This window comes from Alligator mississippiensis, chromosome 15 (assembly GCF_030867095.1).
Source record: "Alligator mississippiensis isolate rAllMis1 chromosome 15, rAllMis1, whole genome shotgun sequence".
In the NCBI taxonomy this organism is placed as follows: Eukaryota; Metazoa; Chordata; order Crocodylia; family Alligatoridae; genus Alligator; species Alligator mississippiensis.
In genome coordinates this window covers 14,311,078-14,319,845 of record NC_081838.1, presented here as the reverse complement: position 1 = coordinate 14,319,845, position 8,768 = coordinate 14,311,078, and the positions used below count along the sequence as shown (strand labels likewise).

Here is an 8,768-nt window from a genome sequence, read left to right as displayed (position 1 = left end):
GCATTTGGGACACTAATGGCCAATGAGGTGTCCAGGGCCCCTTATCTCAAATGAAGAGACTCAAGCTTCTCCAATGAAAACCAAACAATATGGTCAGCCACTGCAAAGCCCAAAAGAGAGGGACCGATATCCACATCCCACCACTTTGCTCAACTGGATTGATTCCCCACAGCCCTGGACTTGCTTAGTATTGTGGGATCTTATCTGAAAACTCCCTAAGGCCGAATCCTTCCTCCAGTGCAACAAGTGTCAGAGGTGCAATCCACCTTTGGCCCCCAGATCCCAGAGGCAGGAGGCAGAAAGAGGAAGACTTTGGTTCTGGGTCCTGAAGTCAATGCACATTCCCCACGTCCCAGGACTGTGCCTGCACCATTGAGCCTGGGGCTGCCTAGGCCTGGACTAAATGCTCCCTCCCCCAAACCTGCTGCAGCTGCCCCACAGGGCTCTGGAGCCTGCTTTCCAGCCAGCATTTTGCAGGCAAAGAAAGTGAGAAGGCTTCAAAGCTGTTGTTTGTGGGAGAGGCTGAGGGCAAGTGAAGCAAAGAGATGAGTTGGAGGAAAGAAGAACAGCAACACAGGCAGAAAGGAGGGCTAAGGTCAGCATTTCCCTGCTCCATCCCCCAGTCGCTGGAACCCGACCAGATTGCCCTGAGAGTCACACCCAAGTTTTGACCCTTGATCCCACCAGAACTGCAGATGTGTCGTGTCTCCTCTGCTCCCTTCTGTGTGTCTCAGGTTCGCCTCCAGCACATGTTTGACAGCTTGGAAATGACTGAAGACCTGTTTTACCAAGCCCTCCTCCCCTAGAAGGCCAGCATATAAGTGTTGTTGGTATGACTGAGGTGGAAGACTGATTCTGCGTGGTTGCTGCTGGTCCATACCCGCATCGTGGTCTCATACAAACAGCCCTGGAAACCACTGGCCCTGCTAAATCTAGTGCAAATATCCATGGCACTAGAACAATGTGGACATGAAAACCAAGATACATAGGCATAGCTGACCCAAAGGACATGGCTCGTAGCAGAGCTAAGCACTCAGCTCCTCCATTGTGAGAGCTTAGCATTGCAAAGCATGATTAAGGCTTCTGCATGCTGTGCTGCCATTGAAAAGGAAGCATCTGACTCCCTAGAGTCCACTTGCAATCCATTACAGACCACATGACACAGCCACAGTGCTTTAGAAGGGGTTTGGTGTCAACAGGAAAGGGATGCTCCTTTATCCTTTTCTTCTAACTTGACACTTGACTACAGAAACTGCATGATGGCAAAGCTACTTATTGCCCTCCTTACCTGGTGCTTTACCTCATGTCATATTATTTAGGTAGAAAAGGAGTAAATAAATAGATGAAAGCAGCTTGGTAGTAAAAGTCAGCAGCTGCAAAGAGAGGAGCACACCTTGTACAAATGGGCCAGGCCGAGAATCCTGGTTCTGGCCCTTTGGAAAACCTTGGGAGTATTTGCTCCCTCCCCTGTATCCCTGTATACTCGAGTTCTTCTCTGCCTGAAAATTACTCTGCAGAATAATATTTGCCTCCTGGGTTCTTTTCCCCTCCGTTCCTTATTTGCAAACCTGCTGATGAAATTCCCTCCTGTGCAGAGCCCAAAACCCAGCATGACTCAATTCCCAATGAAGTCCTACACAGAAATGAAAATCAGCCCTGGATCATGTCTGTGTGCCCTTTTCTTTCCTCCTGCCCAACAAGGGTGCTAGCTATTCTTTCTCATATGGAGCACCTGGTCCTTTTCTGCTTTACTCCATGACTGATAATAATGCGCTTTCTACATTCCAGAAAGATAATACCAGCACTCAAATCTCTCCAGCTATTGCCACCCTGGTTTGGTTAAATGCATGTCAATATTAAGGCAAATCCATGCTAAGCAGAGCTGACCTCCAATCCTGCAATGTCAGTCAAAAAGGAGGATCCCGGGGCCTGTCGCAGGCCTGTGTCTTCATGTCTTTGGTGGCAGTGGTGCCCTTCTCCATTTCTCCAGAACTCAGATGTGGACGGTTTTCTGGTGCGACTACATGACATGCTAAAATCGTAGAAGACTAATTGTACTGCACATTAGTGCATAATGGTGAAAGTCATCCTAATGCACTAATGCACAGTAGGATTAAACTCCTGCACATTGGGGCCACTTAAAAGATGTGCACCAGCATTACAGTGCAGTATTGCTGATTACCACACATTTAGTACCTGTTAATACAGGTACTAAACATAATGCAACTAATTAAAACATATTAATGCACATGTAGGCATTGCCCTTTCGTGTTGCGTAGTGATGCGATGACCAAAGCCTTAGGCTCCTTATCCCAGGAGGATGGTTCAGTGTGACTGCCTTTAAGATCTTTGTGTAGATAATGAGGAGACACAGGTGCCAGTGGAGAGGGATTCAGAGAATGGGGAGATGGTAGGCAACCCCTGGGAACCATCAAGGCAGCCTGCGAGCAGCCCACCAATAGGAATGCTGAAGCACAGGGCGTTTCTGCACTGCCACCCAGCTCGAGGGTGGGAACACCTGACTTGCATTTCAGCTGGACACCTGCATTCACATGAGCTTCATAATGCCTCAACTTACTTCTGCAAATATGCCCTGTTCAATGGGGTTGCTTGTGCCCACCTCTTGAACAGCATCAGGCATTCACCCAGGCAATGGGTGACCTGGGTCCCAGACTCTCCAGCCAGAGAAGCTGGAGCGTGGGTTCCTTGGCTTCTGGTTTCTACCCACAGAGAAACAGGAATAACCATTAGGACTGTGTGAAATATCACTGGGTGTTTCATTTCAAATCTGTTTTGAGCATGTGGCGGGGCTGGAGCTGGGTGGGGAGCATGTGGGGGATGCTGGAGTCAGCTGCAGGCCAAGCAGGGGGGAGGGGGGGTTGCAGCCAGTGGCGGGCCAAGTGGGGACCTCTAGCCAAGCAGGAACACAAGCTGGGGGCACTGATCCCTGGTCAGAGAGGCATCCTAAGCCTCCTCTCATCCAGGGTGCAGATCTGGGGACTCGCACTCCTGGGAGGGCTGCCGCGGTGTGCTGAACTGCTCTTGCGGTTGTATAATATTGGATCTGCACTAGATGAGAGGAGGTTCAGGGAGCAGCAGCAATCTTCACCGGTCTCAGCTGGCAGCAGCAGCCTCTACTTATATAGTGCACAGATCCAGGGTCCTACACCCCAGGGAGGAGCCCAGCACAGCCCTCCCAACGGTGTGAGCCACAGAATCTGCGTGCTGGATGAGCGGAGGCTGGAGCTGCCAGCAAGAGGCAGGACTTGTGATTTGACCAGTTTGAGGTGCAGTTTCCCAGAAACCTCTGTACCTGAGTCCTTGAAACTTGGCAGATGTCATGCCCAGAGAATGGGCTACTATCCATGCAGTTTTCATCCAAATCTGGCAAGGAATGGTGAAGTTGTATTTTCATGGTTCCCCAATATAGCCTATGGGCGAAACTTCAAAACTCATTGAAACAGCAAACCGGTTTTGATGAAATGAAATGGGAGTGTTCTTCAAAATGAAACACTGTCTCTTTGAAATTGCAAAATGGATGTCAAAACAAAATGATGGTGTTTCACACAGCCCTGATAACCATGTGGAATAGAAAAACAATTAAAACCCAGTGCTTTTGGGACTATATGCTTGTTCTAGGATTCAGACTGCTGGCTGTATTCCCCATAAAATATATATTGGTGAAAGCTTCAGAGCCATACTTCAAGTTCTGCCCCTCTGTACATCTTTTCCAGGGCACATCCCAATTTTCCACAAGTAAAAGAAAATTCATCGCATAAGCACTTTGTTAGGGGAGGGTAAATTTGAGCTCTTTCCTTTAGATTCACCTAGTGCTTTTTCTAAGATGTCCTGAGGATAACTTGATTTTTTGTGTTTGAACAATTTGTCCTTCAACAGCAATCTTTTTTAACCCTGAAACCTGCAAACCACTACCACTGCTCCATAAAGCTTCATTCCCTGGGCTAGGGACAGGCATTCAAAAAACCTGAGCCTGAATTGATTCAATCTTTGTACGTTAGTCTAACCTGGCAAGGTTGAATCAGTTTGTAACAGCACGGACATTGCCTCTGGATTGAGAAAATGCAGGCACATAGCTGCAGTGGCTCAGGCTAGAAGACAGAGGGACACTAGAGCAGCCCTCCCTTCCCTTTGTCAATGCTGAGCGGGGTGTAGCCAGGCCCTGGCAGGACAGTCTGGTTAAGCAGAGACCCCACGGAAAAAACAGAGAAAACTATGGATTTCCCTGCTTTCTCAGAGAAAAAGTGGATTTTCCCTTTTAGCAGAGAACCCTGCAGATTTCCCCTTTTTACCAGCTCTGCAGGCTGGTAACAGCGGGGAGCCGGCTTGTGCCTTTTCTGCTACAGCAGCCACTGCCTTCTGTTGGGGGCAGGGAGCTGTGGACTTGGGTCCTTGGCTTCATAGTCAGGGCAACTAGGCCTGTGTGAAGTTGCCAGTATTCGCTTCAGATTTGACTGATTGGTGGGATAGTGATTCAAATCACTGTCCTGAATCCATTTGGCCGATCTCATTTGGAGATTTGACTGCTGCTGAATCTCTGAATCACACAGCCCATCCCCCACCCACTCTCCCAGCCCAGCAATGGCTGCCTCCCCAGCCCCAGCTCCCAGCACTTAAAAAAAAAAAAAAAAGCCCCAACTCACCGGGTGCTGCTGGTGGGGGAAGGGGGCGAGGTGGGGACTTTTAGTATCTTGTGTAGATAGACAAGAGAAAACCTAATTCTGAGTTCTGGGGAAATGGAATAGGGCACTACTGCCTGCAGTGACATAAAGACACAGCCTTGCAGACAGGCCCTGAGCTCCTTTTTGCCGGAGATTGCAGGATTTCAGATCAGCGCTGCGTAGCATGGATTTGTCTTAATATTGACCAAACCAGGGTGGTAATAGTTAGAGACATTGGAGTGCTGGCATTATGTTTCTGCGATGTAGAAAGCGCAAAATTATCAGTCATGGAGCCTCAGCTGAAAAGGACCAGGTATTCTATATAAGAGAGAATAGCAAATACGCGATCTGGGGTAGGGGGAAAGAACAGGGCACACAGACATGTTCCAGGTCTGATCTTTAGGAATGCAGGGGGAAAAAAAACCAGGAGGCAAATATTATGCTGCAGAGGAATTTTAATGCGTAGAATAAAAGAAGTATACAGACACAGAATGGATCCAGAGGAGAGAGCAAATATTGCCAAAATTGGCCAAAGGGCCACCACCAGAATACTACACATGGCCCATTTTGTACAAGGTGTGCTGCTTTCTTTGCAGCTGCTGACTTTTACTAACTAGCTGCTTCAATCTATTTATTTACTGCCTTTCTCCTGGAATAATGTCACATGAGGAAAAGCACCAGGTAAAGAGGGGAATAAGTAGTTTCCCCATGATGCAGATTTTGTAGCCAAGTTTCAAGTTAGAAGCAAAGGATAGACATGCTTCTCCTTCCCGTTGACACAAAAACCCTTCTAATAACTGTGGCTGTGTCATGTGGTCTGCAATGGATTGCATATGGACTCTAAGGAAGCAGAGGCTTCCTTTTAAATGACAGCACAGCATGAAGAGGTCTCAATGCTTGACAGCACAGACAATTCAAAGTTCCTAGAGTGAGAAAGCAAAGTGTAGGAAACACTTGTATGCGGGGAGAGTCTTCTGGCAATGTGAAACCAATCACAACGGAGGTGCTGAGTGTTTAGCACTGCTCCAAGCCATGTCCTTCGGGTCAGTCGTGAATCTGTATCTTGCTTTTCGTGGATATTCTAGCTGCATTTAGCATGGCCAGCCCTTTCCAGAGCCACCCTGACGGCACCACCAGGGGGGTACGGACCAGCAGCAACCTTTCCAAACCAGCCTTCCCCAGCAGTCATAGCAACAACACGTGTATGGTGGCCTTCTACGCTGGTAGGGAAGACAGTCAGACTGGCCCTGGTAATGCAGGTCTTCGATCATGTCCAGGCTGTCAAACATCTTGCTGTGCTGGAGGCGAATCTGAAACACAGCAGGGAGCAGGGGAAACATGACACATGTGCAGTTCTGATGGGATCAAGGGTGACAATGTGGGTGTGACTCAAAGGGAAATCTGGTAGGGACCCGGAGACTGGGAGAGGGAGCAGGGAAATGCTGGCCACATCCCCACTTTCTGCCTGTGTCACTGCTCTCCTTTCCTTTTTGCTCCACTTGCCCTCAGCCTCTCCCCTATACAACAGCTTCAAAACCTTCTCACATTGGGCCCCTGGCCCAATGGTGCCGGCACATTCCTGGGACGTGGGGAATGTGCATTCACTTCAGGACCCAGAACCCAAGTCTTCCTCTTTGTCAATTGACACTGGGATCTGGGGGCAAAGGTGGATTGCACCTCTGACACTAGTTGCACTGCAGGAAGGATTCATCCTTAGAAAGTGTCCAATTATGGATCCCCAAATCCCAGACAAAGTCAGCGCTTGTGGGAATCACCCCATTTGGGTAGAGGGGTGAGATGTCAGATGTTGGTCCCACTCTTCTTGGCTTTGCATTGGCTGAACATGCTGCCTGGTTTGCACAGGAGGAGCTTGAGTCTCTTCATTTGAGCTAAGCTGGCCATGGACACCTAACTCAGGATTTGATTGTCACTTCTGATTGGGCACACTGACACTTTGCACCAGATGTGGCACAGCGTCACCTCAGCTGGTCCCTCTTTCACTCTGGTCATTAGTGTCCCCAATGCCCTTCAAATGCCAACCTCACCTGTGGGCTCCCTAATTCCTGCCACCCACCAACTGCAACAAAAGCAACAAAAGCAAGGGACAGATCCGGAGCACCGCAGAAGGTGTGGTGCAGTAATTTAAACCTGACCGATTACTGCAGTGACAGCTGTAGAAAGGCCAACTTAGAAAACGAGATGGATCAGTGATGCTATGGCCAAATCCCTCTGCTCCTGGTCACATGTTGGATCCCAATTCTTCTTCTCTGTCCCTTCCTTCAGTCCCCTTAGGCTGCTCTGCTGTCTAGCCCCTCTATAGCCCCCTTCTCCTCAAAGCACTTACTGAAACTGGGAAACACAGGCCTTGTTTTGGGGGAAGAGTGCCACTTCCCATCAATTGTGAAAAACGTTTCATGCAGACCAGGGTAGGGACATGTGGGAAAAATTCTTAGCGATTCACCCGCTGTGATTCAGCAAGTTTGCTAATGAATACATGAAAAAGAAGGTCTTATGGCACCCGATACTTCTAATCACACACACAAAAACCCAGTGCATCAGGACAGCAATTCTCTTAAGCTTTTCTCCTGTCCTCAATAATGCCAAGTGGCACTTGCTTCCGAGAACAGGAAGAAAGCGTGGAAAGGATGTGCTGTGGAATGTCTTCTGTGCACAACTGAGTTAAAAGCCGAGTATGAAGTTTGTCTCAATGATTCAAAACCCCAGACATTCATTCTTTAGTTCCCTTTAAATCCCATTAGTTCCCTTTGATCCCATTCTGCAGTTCCTTAGTTCCCTTTAATATCCTAAAATATTGCAAAGTATATAGGCAAGATTCAGTCCTAATGTTAAAGACTGTTTAACACAGTATCCCCATAGTTAAAAAGAAATTGAGTTCAAATGGACTTACCTGGCTTACAGGGAGAGTAAATCAGGAGAAGCAAGTACAAAGCACTGGTTTGTAAACCCTTTTATACAGCTTCCTAATCTTCCTGTTGCATGGAAAACACCCTTCTTTTGGTTATCAGCTTCAAAATCTTCTGGTGTGGATGTCACACCTTAAAATTAAATTGTTTTCCTTGTTGCTGGTGATTATTAGTTTGTCCTCTGCCTCCCGGTATTCCACATGCCCATGCCAATGTTTTTCCATCTTAAAAATTGCCGGGCCAACTACTTTCCTGGTCTTATTGAGATGGTTTAAGAGAGGTGACACTGGGAGGGGAGGGTAAAACTTGCTGACACTCAGAGTTTCCTTTTTTAGAGGAAATTATTAGGACCTTCAACTTAGCACTGAGCTTGATTCAGAACACAAGCTAATATTTTCACAGTTTAGCACAAAGGTAGAGCTAACCGGGTGTTTTCAAAGCATTTCATCCTAGAGAATATTTCCATAAATTAGTTTTGCTTCTAATAGTGCTACAAAAGACCCAAACCACTTCAAGGAGGAAGAGGAAGGAGTGTCCCATAGCTCAACACCCCCCCAGAAAGTGTTCAGTCACTCAGATGCTGGGTTGTACCTTAGAGAAGGGTTTTCACCTGCCCCGTCCCCTTTCTGAGATTCCCACAGCACTCATATTCCACTCAACACACTTCAACTCCATCCTCAAAACATCTGCATTGATCAAGTGTTCACATCCCTAGAGGGAATCATGAGATGTTTTAAGGCAAGCAGAAGTTTCCCATTAAGATGTTACTACTGCACAAGGGTCGTAGAGCTTTTTTCATTTGAGCAATCTGCAGTTTCCTGTAACAAAACTGTCCACTTTGTGCTTTCTACTGAACTTGTCAGTTTGACATCTGGATTAGCAGCTCGGAAACTTTGAGACCTGGTTTTTCCTCAGCAGAATTCTCCTCTTCCTGCACGCAGGAGGAGAAGAGCAAAGAGATTGCAACGTGATGTATGTGGTCACTGTTCATTTCAGAAGATGATTGACCCAAAAAACCAAGAGATATAAAAGCCAGACATGGCCATGGCTCTAACTGTACTCTTGTTCTGACACATTTGAAAGTCCACCATGCCAAACCTTATTAAATTGTCCAAATCACTAAAGTGATCTTGCAATACAATCTCACAGGGCTCACTCAGGTGTT

The 8,768-nt window shown here is 47.4% G+C and overlaps 1 long non-coding RNA gene across 1 annotated transcript; it reads right to left on the bottom strand.

The window, feature by feature from the left end:
• Nucleotides 1–5,116: 5,116 nt before the first annotated feature.
• Nucleotides 5,117–7,623, bottom strand: LOC132245695 (uncharacterized). Its single transcript, XR_009457394.1, has 2 exons — nucleotides 7,588–7,623; nucleotides 5,117–5,989 (listed from the first exon to the last, which is right to left on the bottom strand). It is a non-coding gene; the product is annotated as an uncharacterized LOC132245695 (long non-coding RNA).
• Between the last annotated feature and the right edge of the window lie 1,145 nt (nucleotides 7,624–8,768).